Source organism: Aethalodelphis obliquidens, unplaced genomic scaffold, assembly GCF_003676395.1.
Source record: "Aethalodelphis obliquidens isolate GAN/ISIS:26980383/991018 unplaced genomic scaffold, ASM367639v1 scaffold27, whole genome shotgun sequence".
NCBI classification, from domain to species: domain Eukaryota; kingdom Metazoa; phylum Chordata; class Mammalia; order Artiodactyla; family Delphinidae; genus Aethalodelphis; species Aethalodelphis obliquidens.
In genome coordinates, this window is record NW_020837971.1 from 21,854,367 (window position 1) to 21,873,268 (window position 18,902).

The window sequence follows — 18,902 nt, forward strand, 5'->3', positions numbered from 1 at the left end:
GCAGGGGTTCCAGTGCATCCACCCCAGCTGATGGCATCCACCTCAGCTGATGACATCCACGCTCACACTGCATCCATGCGGGTCTGGGGCCAGCGTGTGCCTGAAGCTGCAGCAGTGGTTGTGTGGGTTTGGTTGTGAGGATGCAGGGTTTTGGGGATACAAAGGGTCAAACAACCTGGTGGTAAACGCTGTCTGTACCTAGACTACTTCAATTCTAACCTAATGAGTAGTGTGGTGGATACAGTTAGAGGAAAAGGCAATAAGAATACATATAAGGCATCCTCTGCAGTGAAATTGCATCTTGGCCCAGCCAATTAACTCCTGCTTGCCCAATCCTCTTGCTAGTGGCAAGATCCCACCTCTCTACCGAGTTGTGACTGCAAAACCAAGGCATAGTCCATCTAAGTACAAGGCGCACAGAACTCTCTAAACTGTTCAGGATCGACGTCATCTGAAAGCAGTCACGCTGGGAGTCATGCCACATCCCCTTCCATAGCTGCACCAAAAGGAAGTCAGATCAAAGGACTTCTCACCATCAGGCTAGGCATCTTGTAAGAGAAAACGACCTTGGCTAGGCACACTGGAAGCAACACATGAAAGTCAGTCTAAATATAGAACTGGGAACGGAAATCTAGTTTCCACCATACCTATAACAAATACAAAGAATAAACTGCAGTAGTCTCTCAGTATCCCTGGGGGATTAGTTCCAGAATACCTGCAATAACAAAATCCACGGATGCTCAAGTCATTGATATAAAAGGTCACAATACTTGCATATAACCAATGCACATCCTCTGGTATACTTTAAATCATCTCTAGATTACTTATAATATCTATTACAATGTAAATGCTACGTAGATAGTGGCCAGTGAGCAGCAAATTCAAATTTTGTTTTTTGGAACTTTCTGAAGTTTATTTTTCAAGTATTTTTGATCCACAATTGGTTGAATCCATGGATGCAAAACCTGCAGATACAGAGGGCTGACTCTACATAAGTTTAAGTTTCCTGCTAGGAGAACAATTGTTTCTAGCTATATCCTTAGTTCATCAAACTGGGAGAAAACTAAACAAATTACAGAAATCTAACTCAATTATTATTTTAGCTACCAAAGAAGAGACCTCAAAAAGAAACAACGTTGACAACAAGGAAATCCCAAGAGAATGTGCCCTCTCGTTTCATGATCATACACAGAGTCTTTATTCAAGGATGATTAGCTTTAAAAATTTAAATATAACAAATTTCCTAATACTTTTGCAACATAAAATAATGAAAAACGCTCAATATAAAGATTAAAATATGTTTTACATAGTAGCTAGTCATCCAAATGTCCAGAACACAAACCAAAATTATTTGGCATACAAAGAGTTAGGAAAATCTCAGCTCACATGGGAGAGGACAACAGACCCCAAGACTAAAACTAAGACACTGGAATTATCTAACAGTCAGTTGTGAAAACTGTTGAGACAAATGGAAATACAGATGCTTCAGCAACAAAACAGAAGTTATAAAGAAGAACCAAATGAAAAGACTGGAACTGAAAAGTACAATAACCAAAATGTGTAAATTAATTAAAAATAGATAGATAAATGATAGATTTGAAAAAATCAGCATAAAGATGGGAGAATCAAACTCTCTGATTTACTGTAAAAATTTACTGTAGGGCTTCCCTGGTGGTGCAGTGGTTGAGAGTCCGCCTGCCAATGCAGGGGACACGGGTTCGTGCCCCGGTCCGGGAAGATCCCACATGCTGCGGAGCGGCTGGGCCCGTGAGCTATGGCCGGTGAGCCTGAGCGTCCGGAGCCTGTGTTCTGCAACGGGAGGGGCTACAACAGTGAGAGGCCCACGTACCGCAAAAAAAAAAAAAAAAAAAGATTTACTGTAAAGCTACAATAAATGGTGGTTGTTGGAAAAGAGATAAAAAAAAAATGGATCAATGGGACAGAATAGCATTCAGAAATTATGCTTACAGTAAAACCTGTACACAAATGTTTATAGTGGCTTTATTTGTAAAAGTTAAAAACTAGAAACTACTCAAATGCCTTCATTGTGTGAATAGATAGAATATCTGGGATACATCCATACAATGTAATAAAAATGAACCTACTATTGATACACACAAAACCTTGAATGAATCCCAAAGGCATTCCGTTGCATGACAGAAGTCTTACAAGGCTATGTATTGCTTGATTCCATTTCTTGGATATTCTGAAAAAAAGCAAGACTATAGACACATAGAACAGAACAGAGGTTGCCAGCGGTTAGGAGTTGGAGGTAAATGTGACTATAAAATTCCTAAGGGAAATTTTTGGATAATGGAACTATTCTGTATTCTCTATTCTCTATTCTGTATTCTAATTCTGTGTAAATTTATGCATGTGTTAAAATGCGTAAAGTGTACACCAAAACAAAAATGTCAATTTTGCTAGAGTAAAATATATTTTTTTAAATGCCAGCTTATCACCCACCTTCTGACATCTATGTGTTTTACTTAAGGGGTATGAGGTAAGTGTTATTCTGCTTATCAGATAAAGAATAATATCCTCAGTGGAGCAGACTGATAATAACTGGTTAGGGGCTTTGCAAGTGTCTTTATCCAAAGTACAGTTTTCTCCCTGCTTCCCACTCAATGCCTTTGCTCTCCAGAAGAGAGTTAGTGGAGGTTTAGAATTCAATTCATTGTTTATGTCTTCTTTCTTTTTTTCTTAGTTAACATGGCTAGAGTTTTATCAATTTATTGATCATTTCAAAGAACCAGCTTTTGGTTTCTTTGATTTTCTCTACTGATTTCTTATTTAAGTTCAATAAGTTCTGCTCTAAATTTTATTGTTCCTTTGCTTCTTCTTACTTTGTAAATAATTTATTCTTCTTTTTCTAGTTTCATAAGTTGGAAATCTACATTTTGATTTTAAATCTTTCTTCTTTTCTATCATATGCACTGAATGCTATAAATTTCCCTCTAGGCATTACTTTTACTGCATATGATAAATATTGATGTTATATTTTTATTTTTATTAATTCAAAAAGATTTTTACATTTATCTTGAGATTTTTTTCTTTAACCCTTGTGTTATTTAGAAGTAGTGGGGGATTTTCCAGCTATCTTTCTGTTACTGATTACTAGTTTAATTCCTTTGTGGTCTGAAAGCAGACATTGAATAGTTTCTATTCTTTTTAATATGTTAAAGTATGTTTTATTGCCCAGAATTTTGTCTAATTTGGTGAATGTTTCATGTGAGCTTGAGAAGAATGTATTCTGTTGTTATTGGATGAAATATTCCATAGATGTGAATTAAATCTTGTTGATTGCTGGTGTTGTTCAATTCATCTATGTCACTATTGATCTGCCCAGCAGATCTATTACTAATGCAGAGATGTTGAGTTTCCCAACTGTAATAGTAGTTAAAACTCCTTTATCATTGTGTTATGTCTCTCTATATCCCCTGATAATTTTCCTTGCTCTTAATTCTGCTTCGTCTGAAACTGATATATCTTTCACTGAGTGTTATTATGGTATATTTTTCTCCAACACATTTCATATATCTAAGTCTTTATATTCAAGTGAGATTCTTGCAGAAAATATACAGTGGGAACTTGTTTTATAAATTTACTTTGACAGTCCTTGTCTTTTAATTGGTGTATTTAGACTACTGATATTTAACTTAATTATTTATATGGTTTGATTAATAGCTCCTGTATTTGTTACTTTTTAAAATTATTTGCCTTTGGTCTTTGTTTTGTGTGTGTGTGTGTGTGTGTGTGTGTGTGTGTGTTTCATTATTTTTCTATCTTCTCTAATTTTAATTCAAAATTTTTTCTGCTTCCACTTTTTCCTCCTATCTTAACATACAACTACTTGTTTTTTTTAACTTTTTAGTAGTTGTTCCTGAGTTTGCTATATACATTTTTAACTAATCCAAATCGCCTTTCAAATTGCACCATCCTAATTCCTAGGCAGTTCATATACCTGATAATAATGTATTCCCAATTCCTCCCTCCTCTTTCTTTCAACATTATGGTAATTTATTTCACTTATCCATAAGCTATAATCACAGAATATATTTTTGCTATTATATTGAACAGTTATCTGTTAGATGAATTAATAAGAAAAATAAAAGATTTGTTTTATTTTCATTTATTTCTTTTCTAATACTCTTCCTTTCTTTTTGTATATCTGACCTACACAGTTTTCCTTCCTTCTGAAGAATTTAGTTTAACATTTTATTCAAACCAAGTCTATTGAGGACAAATTTCCTTAATTTTTGTTCGTCTGAGAAAACCTCTATTCATCCTTCACTCTGAAGAATAATTTTGCTGGATACAGAATTCTAGTTTGGTGGTTCTTTTATTTCAACACTTTAAATATTTCACTCCACTCTCTTATTGCTTGCATAATTTCTAAAGAGAAGATTGTTATGACCCTTTGTATTTCTGTGGTGTCAGTTGTAACTTCCCCTTTTTCATTTCTAATTTTATTGATTTGAGTCCTCACCCTTTTTTTCTTCATGAGTCTGGCTGAAGTTTTATCTTTTATTTATCTTTTCAAGGAACAAGCTTTTAGTTTCATTGATCTTTGCTATTGTTTTCTTCATCTCTATTTTATTTATTTCTACTCTGATCTTTATGATTTCTTTTCTTCAACTCACTTTAAGTTTTCTTTGTTCTTCTTTCTCTAGTTGCTTTAGGTGTAAAGTTAGGTTGTTTATTTGAGATTTTTCTTGTTTCCTGAGGTGAGACTGTATTGCTATAAACTTCACACTTAGAATTGCTTTTGCTGCATCCCATAGGTTTTGGATCATTGTGCTTTTGTTTTCATTTTTCTCTAGGAATTTTTTATTTCCTCTTTGATTTCTTCAGTGATCCATTGGTAGTTCAGTAGCATATTGTTTAGCCTCCACGTATTTGTGTTTTTTATAGGGGTTTTTTTTGGTAGTTTATTTCTAATCTCAGAGTTGTGGTTGGAAAAGATGCTTGATATGATTTTGATTTTCTTAAATTTACTGAGGCTTGATTTGTGGCCCAAGATGTGAACTATCCTGGACAATGATCCATGTGCACTTGAGAAAAAAGTGTATTCTTCTGCTTTTGGATGGAATACTCTATAAATATGAATTAAGTGAGTCTGATCTAATGTGTCATTTAAAACCTGTGTTTCCTTATTGATGTTCTGTCTGGGTGATCTGTCCATTGATGAAAATGGGGTGTTAAAGTCCCCCACTGTTATTGTGTTAATGTCGATTCCTCCCTTTATGGCTGTTAGTATTTGCCTTATATATTGAGGGACCCCTATGTTAGGTGCATATATATTTACAAATTCTATATCTTCTTCCTGGATTGATCCCTTGATTGTTATGTACTGTCCTTTTTTGTCTCTTATCACAGGCTTTATTTTAAAGTCTATTTTGTATGATATGAGTATTGCTATCCAGCTTTCTTTTGACTTCCATTTGCATGGAATACTTTTTCCATCCTCTCACTTTCAGTTTGTATGTGTCCCTAGGTCTGAAGTTTGTCTCTTATACACAGTATATATACAGGTTTGTTTATGCATCCATTCAGCCAGTCTCTGTCTTTTGGTTGGATCATTTAATCTATTTACATTTAAGGTAATTATCCATATATATGTTCCTATTGCCATTTTCTTAATTGTTTGGGGTTTGTTTTTATAGGTCTTTTTTTTTCCCTTCCTCTCCTGTTCTCTTCTCTTGTGGTTTGATGACTATCTTTAGTATTGTGTTTTGGTTGCTTTTTATTTTGTGTGTGTGTATCTATTGTAGTCTGGGGCTTTGCTGTTCCCATCAGGTTTAGATGTAGCAGTGTATATATGTACAAAGATGTTTTAAGTTGCTGGTCTCTTTCTTGCTTAGAGAAATCAAAGATGACACAAACAGATAGGAAGATATACCATGTCCTTGCACTGGAAGAATCATTACTGACAAAATGACTATACTACACAAGGCAATCTACAGATTCAGTGCAATCCTTATCAAACTACCAATGGCATTTTTCACAAAATTAGAACAAAAAAAGACAAAAATTTGTATGTAAACACAAAAGACCTCCAATAGCCAAAGCAATCTTGAGAAAGAAAAATGGAGCTGGAGGACTAGGGTTCCCTGACTTCAGACTATACTACAAAGCTACAGTAATCAAAACAGTATGGTTCTGAAACAAAAACATAGATCAATGGAACAGGATAGAAAGCCCAGAGATAAACCTTCACACCTACGGACAATTAGTCTATGACAAGGGAGGCAAGATTATACAATGGAAGAAAGACAGTCTCTTCAATAAATGGTGCTGGGAAAACTGGACAGCTACATGTAAAAAAAAATGAAATTAGAACATTCTTTAACACCATACACAAAAATAAACTCAAAATGGATTGAAGGGGGGTGCCTTCAAGATGATGGAGGAGTAAGACGTGGAGATCACCTTCCTCCCCACAAATACATCAAGACAACATCTAAAACTGGAATAACTCCTACAGAACACCTACTGAACACTGGCAGAAGACCTCAGACTTCCTTAAATATGCCTTCAGCTGACTTACAGACAAAGGCAGGGCCAAATCCAAAGCTGAACACCAGGAGCTGTGCGAACATAGAAGAGAAATGGAAATTTTTCCCAGCAGCCTCAGGAGCAGCAGATTAAATCTCCAAAACCAACTTGATGTACCCTGCATCTGTGGAATACCTGAATAAACAATTAATCATCCCAAAATTGAGGCAGTGGATTTTGGGAACAACTGTAGACTTGGGGTTTGCTATCTGCATCTATTTACTTTCTGGTTTGATGTTTATCTTAGTTTAGTATTTAGAGCTTATTATCATTGGTAGATTTCTTTATTGATTTGGTTGCTCTCTTCCTTTTTAATTTTTTTATATATATATACATTTTTTCTCTTTTTTTTCCTTTTTCTCTTCTTATGAGCGTGTATGTGTACATTTCTTTGTATGGTTTTATCTATATAGCTTTGCTTTTGCAATTTGTCCTAGGGCTCTGACTGTCCATTTTTTGTTTTGTGTTTTTTGTTTTCTTTTAGTATAGTTTTTAACACTTGTTATAATTGGAGGATATGTTTTTTGATTTGGTTGCTCTCTTCTTTCTTTCTCTCTTTCTTTTTTTTTTTACTCTTATATTTTTTATTTTTAATATTTTTTTATTTTAATAACTTTATTTTATGTTATTATTCTTTCTCTCTTTCTTTTTTCCCCCCTTTTCTTCTGAGCCATGTGGCTGACAGGGTCTGGGTGCTCTGGCCGGGTGTCAGACCTGAGCCTCTGGGGTGGGAGAGCTGAGTTCAGGAAATTGGTCCACCAGACAACTCCCAGCCCCCTGTACTATCAAATGGTGAAAGCTCTCCTAGAGATGTCCATCCCAACGTTAATACTGAGCTCCATTCACTGACTGTCAAGCTACAGTGCTGGACACCCTATGCCAAACAACTAGCAAGACAGGAACACAAACCCACCCATTAGCAGAGAGGCTGCCTAAAATCATAATAAGTTCACAGACACCCCAAAACACACCACCAGAGGTGGTCCTGCCCACCAGAAAGACAAGATATAGCCTCATCCACAGAAAATAGGCACCAGTCCTCTCCACCAGGAAGCCTACACAACTCACTGAACCAACCTTACCCACTAGGAGCAGACACCAAAAACAACGGGAACTATGAACCTGCAACCTGCAAAATGGAGACCCTAAACACAGTAACTTAAGCTAAATGAGAAGACAGAGAAATACACAGCAGATGAAGGAACAAAGTAAAAACCCACCAGATGAAACATAGGAAGAGGAAATAGGCAGTCTACCTAAAAATGAATTCAGAGTAATGACAGTAAAGATGATCCAAAATCTTGGAAATAGAATGGAGAAAATCAAGAAGAGATTAACAAGGACCTAGAAAAACTAAAGAGCAAACAAATAATAATGAACAACACAATAAATGAAATTAAAAATTCTCTAGAAGGAATCAGTAGCAGAATAAGTGAGACAGAAGAACGCATAAGTGACCCGGAAGACAAAAGAGTGGAAATAGCTACCACAGAGCAGAAAAAAGAAAAAAAAGAATGAAAAGAATTGAGGACAATCTCAGAGACCTCTGGGACAACATTGAATGAAACAACATTCGAATTATAGGAGTCCCAGAAGAAGAAGAGAAAAAAAAAGGGACTGAGAAAACATTTGAAGAGGTTATAGTTGAAAAGTTCCCTAATATGGGTAAGGAAACAGTCAGTCTAGTCCAGGAAGCACAGAGAGTCCCATACAGGATAAATCCAAGGAGAAACATGTCAAGACATATATTAATCAAACTATTAAAAATTAAGTACAAAGAAAAAATATTAAAAGCAACAATTAACATACAAGGGAATCCCCATAAAGTTAACAGCTGACCTTTCAGCAGAAACTCTGCAAGCCAGAAGGGGGTGGCAAGACATATTTAAAGTGATGAAAGGGAAAAGGCTACAACCAAGATTACTCTACACAACAAGGATCTCATTCAGATTTGATGGAGAAATTGAAATCTTTACAGATAAGCAAAAATGACAGAATTCGGCACCACAAAACCAGCTCTACAACAAATGCTAAAGGAACTTCTCTAGGCAGGAAACACAAGAGAAAGAAAAGACTTACAATAACTAACTAAAAACAATTAAGAAAATGGTAATAGGAACATACATATCGATAACTACCTTAAATGTAAATGGATTAAATGCTCCAACCAAAAGACATAGACTAGCTGAATGGATACAAAAACAAGACCCTTACATATGCTGTCCACAAGAGACCCACTTAAGACCTAGGGACACATACAGGCTGAAGTGAAGGGATGGAAAAAGATATTCCATTCAAATGGAAATCAACAGAAAGTTGGAATAGCAATTCTCATATCAGAGCAAATAGACTTTAAAATAAAGACTGTTACAAGAGACAAAGAAGGACACTACATAATGATCAAGATATCAATTCAAGAAGATATAACGATGTAAATATTTATGCACCCAACATAGGAGCACATCAGTACATAAGGCAAATGCTAACAGACATAAAAGGGGAATTGATAGTAACACAATAAATGTAGCGGATGTTATCAACCCACTTTCACGAATGGAGAGATCATCCAAAATGAAAATAAATAAGGAAACACAAGCTTTAAATGATAAATTAAACAAGATGGACTTAACTGGTATTTATAAGACATTCCATCCAAAAGCAGCAGGATACACTTTTTTCTCAAGTGCTCATGGAACATTCTCCAAGATAGATCATATCTTGTGTCACAAATCAAGCCCTGGAAAATTTAGGAAAATTGAAATCGTATCAAGTATCTTTTCCGACAACAACACTGTAAGACTAGATATCAATTACAGGAAAAAATCTGTAAAAAATACAAACATATGGAGGCTAAACAATACACTATTAACTAACCAAGAGATCACTGAAGAAATTAAAGAGGAAATTAAAAATATGTAGAAACAAATGACAATGAAATCACGACCCCAAACCTATGGGGTTCAGCAAAAGCAGTTCTAAGAGGGAATTTTATAGCAGTACAATCCTACCTCAAAAAACAAGTAATATCTCAAAAAACAACCTAACCTTACACCCAAAGGGATTAGAGAAAGAAGAAGAAAGAAGAAACCCCAAAGTTATCAGAAAGCAAGAAATCATAAAGATCAGATCAGAAATAAGTGAAAAAGAAATGAAGGAAACAATAACAAAGATCAATAAAACTAAAAGCTGGCTCTTTGAGAAGATAAACAAAATTGATAATCCATTAACAAAACTCATCCAGAAAAACAAGGAGAGAACTCAAATCAATAGAATTATAAATGAAAAAGGAGAAGTAACAACTGACACTGCAGAAATACAAAGGATCATGTGAGGTTACAACAAGCAACTATATGCCAATAAGATGGATAACCTGGAAGAAATGGACAAATTCTTAGAAAAGCACAATCTTCTGACACTGAACCAGGAACAAATAGAAAATACAAAGAGATTAATCACAAGCACTGAAATTGAAACTATGATTAAAAATCTTCCAACTTCAAAGCTTTTGCACAGCAAAGGAAACCATAAACAAGACCAAAAGACAACCCTCAGAATGGGAGAAAATATTTGCAAATGAAGCAACTGACAAAGGATTAATCTCCAAAATTTACAAGCAGCTCATATAGCTCATTATCAAGAAAACAAACAACCCAATCCAAAAATGGTCAGAAGACCTAAACAGACATTTCTCCAAAGAAGATATACAGAGTGCCAACAAACACATAAAAGGATGCTCAACATCATTAATCATTAGAGAAATGCAAATCAAACTACAATGAGGTATCACCTCACACCTGTCAGAATGGCCATCATCAAAAAATCTACAGACAATAAATACCAGGGAGGGTGTGGAGAAAAGGGAACCCTCTTACGCTGTTGGTGGGAATGTGAATTGGTACAGCCACTATGGAGAAGAGTATGGAGGTTCTTTAAAAAACTACAAATAGAACTACCATACGACCCAGCAATCCCACTACTGGGCATATACCCTGAGAAAACCATAATTCAAAAAGAGTCATGTACCACAATTTTCATTGCAGCTCTATTTACTATAGCCAGGACATAGAAGGAACCTAAGTGTCCATCTACAGATGAATGGATAAAGAAGATGTGGCATATATATACAATGGAATATTACTCAGCCATAAAAAGAAATGAAATTGAGTTATTTGTGGCGAGGTGGATGGGCCTAGAGACTGTCATACAGAGTGAATTAAGTCAGAAAGAGAAAAACAAATAGCACATGCTAACATATATATATTGAATCTTAAAAAAAAAAAAAGGGTTCTGAAGACCCTAGGGGCAGGACAGGAATAAAGATGCAGACATAGAGAATGGAGTTGAGGACATGCAGAGGGGGAATTGTAAGCTGGGATGAAGTCATCATCTTTGTGTCCACATAGAGAGGTTGGATAGGGAGGGTGGGACGGAGACACAAGAGGGAGGAGCTATGGGGTTGTATGTATATGTATAGCTGATTCACTTTGTTATACAGCAGAAATTAACACACCATTGTAAAGCAATTATACTCCAATAAAGATGTTAAAACAAAAAATGGATTGAAGACCTAAATGTGAGACCGGATACTATAAAACTCTTTGAGGAAAACACAGGCAGAACACTCTGACATAAATCACAGCAATATCTTTCCCAATCTGTCTCCCAGAGTAATGGAAATGAAAACAAAAATAAACAAATGGGGCCTAATTAAACTCAAAAGCTTTTGCATAGTGAAGGAAACCATAAACCAAATGAAAACACAACCCACAGAATGGGAGAAAATATTTGCAAATTATGTGACTGACAAGGGATTAGTCTCCAAAATTTAGAAACAGCTCATGTGACTTTATGTCATCAATATAAACAACCCAATCAAAAAAATGCACATTCTTCATTTCTGTGACAGTGTTTTTGATTGCTATAGGTTCCTTTTGATTATTTCTTAGAGTTTACATCACTCTGCCTACATTACCCATCTGTTCTTACATATTGCCCACTTTTTCTGTTATAGCCCTTAGCTTATAATAGTAGTTGCTTTATATTCCCAGATAATTCCAAAATTTCTGCCATATCTTAGTCTGGTTTTCTTGCTTACTCTGTCTCTTACAACTATGTTTTTTGTCTTTTAGTGTGTCTGGTAACTGCTGAAATCTGGACATGAAGTCCTGGGTAAGAGAAAATAAGTTTTAAAATCCTTTTGTGTGAGGTTTTCTTTTACATGGTGGGGATATGCAGTGTTTACTGCCTGCTCTACATGTAGGTGTCAGAGGCTAATATTTTCCCTTGTGCCCTTATTTTTGTCTCTCTGGCTGTCCTCAGGTTTCCTTTAGGTATTTTTTTCTTTAACAGTGTCTGAGATGCACAGCTCTTTTCATTGTATCACATAGTATCTCTATTTATATGGTGATATGGTGGGGTTTTTAGAAAGTATTTTTTCTATATTGTATCTTTTCTTTGCATTTATAACAAAATTCACTTCAACAATCACAGAATCCTTTTCCTCCAATGCCACAAATTATTTTTCAAATGAAAGAACTGGTACTGATGCTTTTCAAAATATAGAAGACAATTGATATTTTATATAAAACCACTTTATATGTTAACTTTTTCCCCAGAAACATTTTTTTTTTTTTTTGGCCTGGCTAAAAAGGGCAAGCAGGGAAACTATTTATTTATATAACTGTGTATCAGTCTTTTAGTGAGCCTGTGCTTCTCAGCTCTGGGTTTTTGTTTATTCTTTCTTAGATGAGACAGGAAATCTAGAAAAGGCTGGAGTTGGATAGTTCCCTTCACCGGGCTGGTTAGGTTCTGGTAAAATAGTTTCTCTGAGGCCAGGCCTTGTTAAGAAAATCAGAATGCTCTGGGCATACTTCTAAATGGCAAATTTTCCCTCCCCTGGCCAAAAGCATAAATGGAGTTTTCTCTGCCCTTTCCTTGGAAAACCTGGTCAGGTTCCTTGGGGATAAAACTCACCAACTGTGGGGACTCCACTCACACTGGGCCTGTGGGTTTTTAGCTTTTAAACTCTTCCATATGGTGCCTCCAGAAATTTGTTAATCACAATTTACATTGTTCTCCTGGGCTTTTGTGCTGCTGAGTTATGATTCTCTGTTTCCACCTGCCCATCTCTTCAGTGTTGTAGGCAGTCATCTGCCCTGTGTCCTCAGTTCTCTAAGGATCTAAGATGAATTCTTGATGTTCAGTTTGTTCAGCTTTTTATGTTTTTATTTTATTTTATTTTATTTTATTTTATTTTATTTTATTTTATGTTATTTGTAGAACAAGAGTGTTGACCTTCAAGCTCCTTACATGTGAGACCAAAACCCAGAAATCTCCATGTACTTCTTTAAATGCAGGAAAAAAGACAAGATGCCTGATTTCACTGCTGTTATGCATGGCACTAGAAGTTCTGGATAACACTTGCAGACCAGCAAAAGAGACAAAGCATGTATGTTTTTTAAAAAAAATTAAGTAGAATGTCCATTATTTATAGATTTTTATGGGCAAGTACAGAAAACATATCGGATATACTACTAAAAGTAAAAAGACTACAACAAATTTTCTAGCACAGATTTTAAAATAATCTAGACCATTCCTTTACACTGGCAAGAGCAAAAATACATACCTAGGACCTAAGCCCACAGAGAAAGCACAACTACTCTCTGAAGAAAATTCTTAAAACGTTAGAGTACAAAGAAAGAAAAATATATTATTTAACCACAAATTCACATATAAATTTATAATTTAATGAAATCAAATTAAAAACTCAGTTGGATTTTTTTCAAGTGCTTTTTTGAAAAGAAGTTGTCTAAAACTTTATAGGAAAGAATAAAGTTCCATCAATAAATTAGTCTTGAGAAAATAAAAGAGAGAATTGTCATACAAGAATTTAAGATAGAATGTAATGTAATAATAATAATTCTAATGTTAATAATAATAAAATAACATGATATAATGATACCACTTAAAATATAGACTCACAACAGAAAAGCAAGCTCAGAAATAAATGCTCATAAAACAGATACAACTTGATATAAGAGTGGTACCAACAAATCAATAATAAAGAAAAAGTATTAAATAGCTTTTCTTGGGGAAGACTGTTCACCTCACGTGAAATTTAAGCTGGGTCTGTATCTTTCATTAACTACAAGATGGATGCAGAATTAAGGACTTGAAAGTGAAAGATAACATAAAACTAAGAGATGAAAATACAGAAAAATATCTTTGTGATATAGAAGTAAGGAATTGCCTCTTTGGTAATATTAAACATTCACAAACCATGAAGATCAAAAACTTACTGGAACTTACTCTACCAAACTTTGAAATATCTGTTCAACAAAGAGAGACAAATAGGAGGCCACCTGACAGATGATAGACTGAGAGAAGATTAATTGAAATGTAAAAACTTGACAAGACTAATATTTAAGAATATATCAGAGTCTTAAAAACGTAAAGAAATACAGGAAAACTAATAAAAATGCAATTCATCAAAGACAGAAGATAAGTTAATAATAAAAGGGAAACCTGAAAAGCTAACAAGTTCAGAAAAAGATGGTTAAATTCATTAGTAGGTAGATATTTTCAAAGAAAAGCAACAGTAAGATATCATTCTGCCAACCACCTAGCTCATGGCTTGGTAGCGAAAACAAGCAGGCTGCTTGTTTTTCTGCAGTACACAAGCTAAGGATGATTTATGTATTTAAATGGTTGGAGGAAAAGTCAAAGAAGAATAATATTTCATAAAGTGAAAATTACTGAAATTCATATTTCAGTGTCCATATAAAGTGGTATGAATGTAAATTTTTTAAAATTATTTTTAAAAGGATATTCTACACCAATCAGTTTGATAAAAACAAGAAAGGTAATTATAAATGTGGTGGAATATATGGGGAAATAAGCATCCACATACCTTAGGTAAGAATGCAAATTTGTACATCATTTTTGGGAAGCAATATGGCAGTACTTATTATGTAGAGATAATGAAGACATATAACCTATGATTCACAAGCTCTTCTCCTGAGTATACCTCTCCCAGAGAAATTCACATGTCCACAAGGCAACATTCATGGGACTAATCTTGGCTTCAATATTTGTGGTATAACAAGTTTGGAGCAACTTAAATGTTAATTCCTAAGAAAATAGGCAAATAAAATATGATGTTTACATGAAGAGAATACCTTGAAATATTAAAACAGATATATTCTATCTACATAAGGCAACACTGGTGATCTTAAATGCTTAGGGTTATGTATTAAAAAAAAGAAAAGACAGAAGAACGTCTATAGCACAATAGCACTTATAAAATTTTAAAACGTATACATCCAAGACACTACGAGATTCATTCAACAAAGCATTGAATGACAATTATAGATCACACATTGTCCTAAGTGTTGGAGATTATCAAGGAACAAAACAGAAAAAAAAACCCTTGTCCTATCAGAACATACACTTTAGTGGTGGAAACTGACAATAAACTAACTAAATTAGTAAATGACAGAAAGTATAAGGACTACAGGGAATAAAAGAGCAGGAAAGGGCTGAACAAGCAAAGATTAAGCAGCAGCATCCAGCGAGAAGGGAGGAAAATCAGAAGATTCTGAGGAGAGATTTTCATAAAGAAGGTGGTTAGAGATGTCAAATGCTGCTAAGTGAACAGAATGGGGACCAATGGAGTGACGTCAGCAGTGTACTATGATGTCATAGTAACCCATCAAGAGCAGATTCCCTGGGATTGCAGGAACCAGTGCCCAGAAGACTGACTGTGAAGAGATGAGGTTAAGTGGGTACAGCAAATACGTGCAACCCTTTGAAGCTGTGCTGTGCAGAGAAGCAAAGAAATGAGGCATCACCTGGTGAGGACCCACACTCAGGAGTAGGTGTGCCGTTTAGTTTCAGTGTGGAGTGTTGGCATGTCTGTGGTCTAAGGGAAGAGAGAATTCAGTAATCAAGGGGAAAAGAGATTAGTTGCAACTGCAAAATAGTCACCAACACGGGCAGGATTAGTACCCTAAGTAGTAGAGCAGCAGTAGCCTTTGGGTAGAGAAAGGGCACTTTGCCATTGTCCAGGACAGAGCATCCAGACTGTAGATGCAGATGTGTGGAATCGGAGGACTTGATGGCAGGAAAATAAGCTTCTTTCCATCATTTCTTCTCTCCATAAAGTGTGAGGCAGGACCATTAGCTGCAACATGGCACTTTTGGAGAGTCTTATGTAAGTAGATTCAACCCCTCGAGCTGTGAATCCTGGGTTCTGGGCCCAGTTGTGTTCAGATGAAGTGAAAAGTTTTCAGAGGCTCCTTTCTCCCACCCCACCCCAGAAGGTAGCCCTTCAGAGATGCAAGGGGGTTTTGTCCACATGTGGCCCATGGACCTGTCCTCACTGGTGGTCAGAGACAATAGAGTTCCAAAGATAAAGGTAGAGAAACGCTTCTGACTCATGGCAGGGGAAAAAGACCTTTAAAAAGGGGAAGGAAAATGTGGGACATGGAAAACAAAATCAGCATTAAGAACATATCATAAGCAGGTCAGTATTCCACCTACAGTGGCCGCATATTCATGGATTGTGAAATCAATGAAGTGGGGTCAAGATCATCATTTCTAAAATGAAAGAATGGAAGAGAAGAGAAAAGACTAGAAAAAAATGAAATTATGAGCATTCATCTCATGGATACACACATATGTGTGAGTACTGTGTCATGATGTAGGGTGTATTCACAATGTCAGTTGTTCTTATACTGCTGGAAAACAGACTCACAGACACAGAAAACAAACTTATTGTTACCAAAGGGGATAGCTGCGGGGGGGGGGGGCATAAATTAGGAGTTTGCTATTAATATATGCACACTACCATATATTTAACAGATAAACAACAAGGACATAGTGTATAGTACAGGGAACTATACTCAGTATCATGTAATAACCTATAATGGAAAAAAATCTGAAAATGAATATGTATATACGTACATATATAACTGAATCACTTTGCTGTACAGTTGAAACAACACTGTAAATTAACTAGACTTCAATTTAAATTTTTTAATTAAAAAAATGATAAGGGAAATGAAAGGGAAAAATATATAGATTTAGAGCAGTAGTTCCTAAATTCTTAGAAAGATAATGTTCCTTGTGTGCTAGGCTGTGAATGAACTCAATGTAACATCCTCTGGAACAATCTTCTCCCCACCCCAAAAAATTTCATCCACAAGATGCAATTGTGTTTCTTGAATCTAGAGGCCTTTGTTTATTTATACTCCTCTTGTTGTAAATGATGCATTTTCAGTTTTTTAAACACCTTCTGAATTTTCTCTGGAATCTATTTTATGATTAGAAAATACTGTTAGAAATGCATTTTATAAGGGTTTTTTTTTCCTCTTGAAGATATTAGCTAACAGAGTTGGGTTGTACAAGTTGTGATGAGTTGAAAAAGCAGCAGTGAATGGTACTCTTTTGTGCTATGTATAGAACATTGTGGGATCATTTTCTTTGTCACTCCAATACTTTGTTCTTCACTGCCCTTCAAACTGCATTGTATTATCCTTTGAGTTAGTCTGAATGGAAGTGGACATATTCAGAAGTTAGATTTAGAAAAAAATAAAACAAAATGTGCATATCTCTCAAAGACATTTTGCCATTCTAAGTATTTCATCAGAGAATTAATAGCAGTTTAACCATAATTCCTTCCCTTTCGCAGGGTGATAATATTTTCTAGAGAACTATTACCTCTCCTTACACTTATACACTCATATTTTACATATGAAACACTACAGAATTGTATATATTATTTTCCTTAGTTATATCTGCATTTTATTTCCTCCTTTTTGAGACAGAAAATGCAGTTTCTGTGTTGCTATAACCTATTTATGCAAATTTCTATCTTGGTTACGCCATTGGAGATTTTTTAAAGGACTCTGATCACTTTTATTGTGTTTTAAATTACTAAAAATATACAATGCAGATTTTATTTTTATACCACAACAGAAGCAAAGAACCCAACCATTTACCCATGCCCAATCCAGCCTGGCACTGCTCAGGAACCCACCCAGCTATTCCCAGTGTTTTTGTTCCCAATAAGACAGTCAGCTGTACAAAATTTCCAGGCTCAGGGCAGAGACATTACTTTAGCCACAGTTGTCTTTGAAACAACTTTATTGTGCTTAGAAATAGTCAGAAACCTTGAGAGCAAGAGGTTTTGCTCTGGAAATCTGGTAGAATATTCTGAGGCAAAGGAAAGGAAGCAGCAGCATTGAAAAAGAAAATGTTAGCTACACTCTTGATGCTGCTGAGAAGGCAGAGGGAGAGGGATTCCTTCAGGAATAAACCTGTCTGAGGGCTTTAGGTTCTGGGGGGCTGACACTGGAACCCCAGTCCTGTCAAATGTACACTCTCCTCCTCCTAAACCTCACTGGAAGCTGTCTTTTCCCTGAGGAAGGTTGTTGCTAAATATTTGAAGGAATCATGGTTAAGAATTTTCCAAAATTAATGACAGATATCCAACCACACATCCAGGAAGTTCAGAGCACATCAAGCAGGATAAATACTGAAAAAAATTTACACTGAGGCATATCATATTCAAACTACAGAAAACAAAAACCAAGACAAAGTCTTGAAAGAAGCCAAAAGGAAAAAAAAATCTCACTTATAGAGGATCAAGGGTAAGTATTATAGCAGACTTCTCATCAGAAATCATGCAAGCAAGAGGAGAATGGAGAGAAATATTTACTGTTGAAAGAAGAAAACCAAGGCTGGAAAATAAGATTTCAAAAGGGTTTATTAATATTATGGAGGCAGGGAGTATTATTTTTAACAACTTTTTGATGTATAATTGATTTATCATAAACTGCACATGTCTAAATTGTATAATTTAATAAGTTTTGACATATATATATGCCTGTGAAGCCATTACCACAACCAAGATAATGAATATATCCATCACCCTCCCAAAGATTTTTTGTGTAATTCCTGTAATTCCTCCCTTCTAGGCTACCTTGACCCTCCACCCCAGCAATCTGTGATCTGCTTTCCTCTGTCACTATAGATTAGTTTGCATTTTCTGCAACTTCATGCAGTATATTCTTTTATGTCTGGCTTTTTTAACTCAGCATAATTATTTTGAGAATTATCCACATTGAAGTATGTATATATCAACAGTTGATTCCTCTTTATCATGATTGTGGATTTCATTTAAGGATATTCCACAATTTGTTTACCTATTCACCTATTTATTTGGCTATTTGGGTTGTTTCCAGTTTGGGGCTATTATGATTAAAGCAGCTGTGGACAGAAGAAGAAGAAGAGGAAGAAGGAGAGGAAAAGGGGGATGGGAGGGGAGAGGAGGGGGAGAAGGA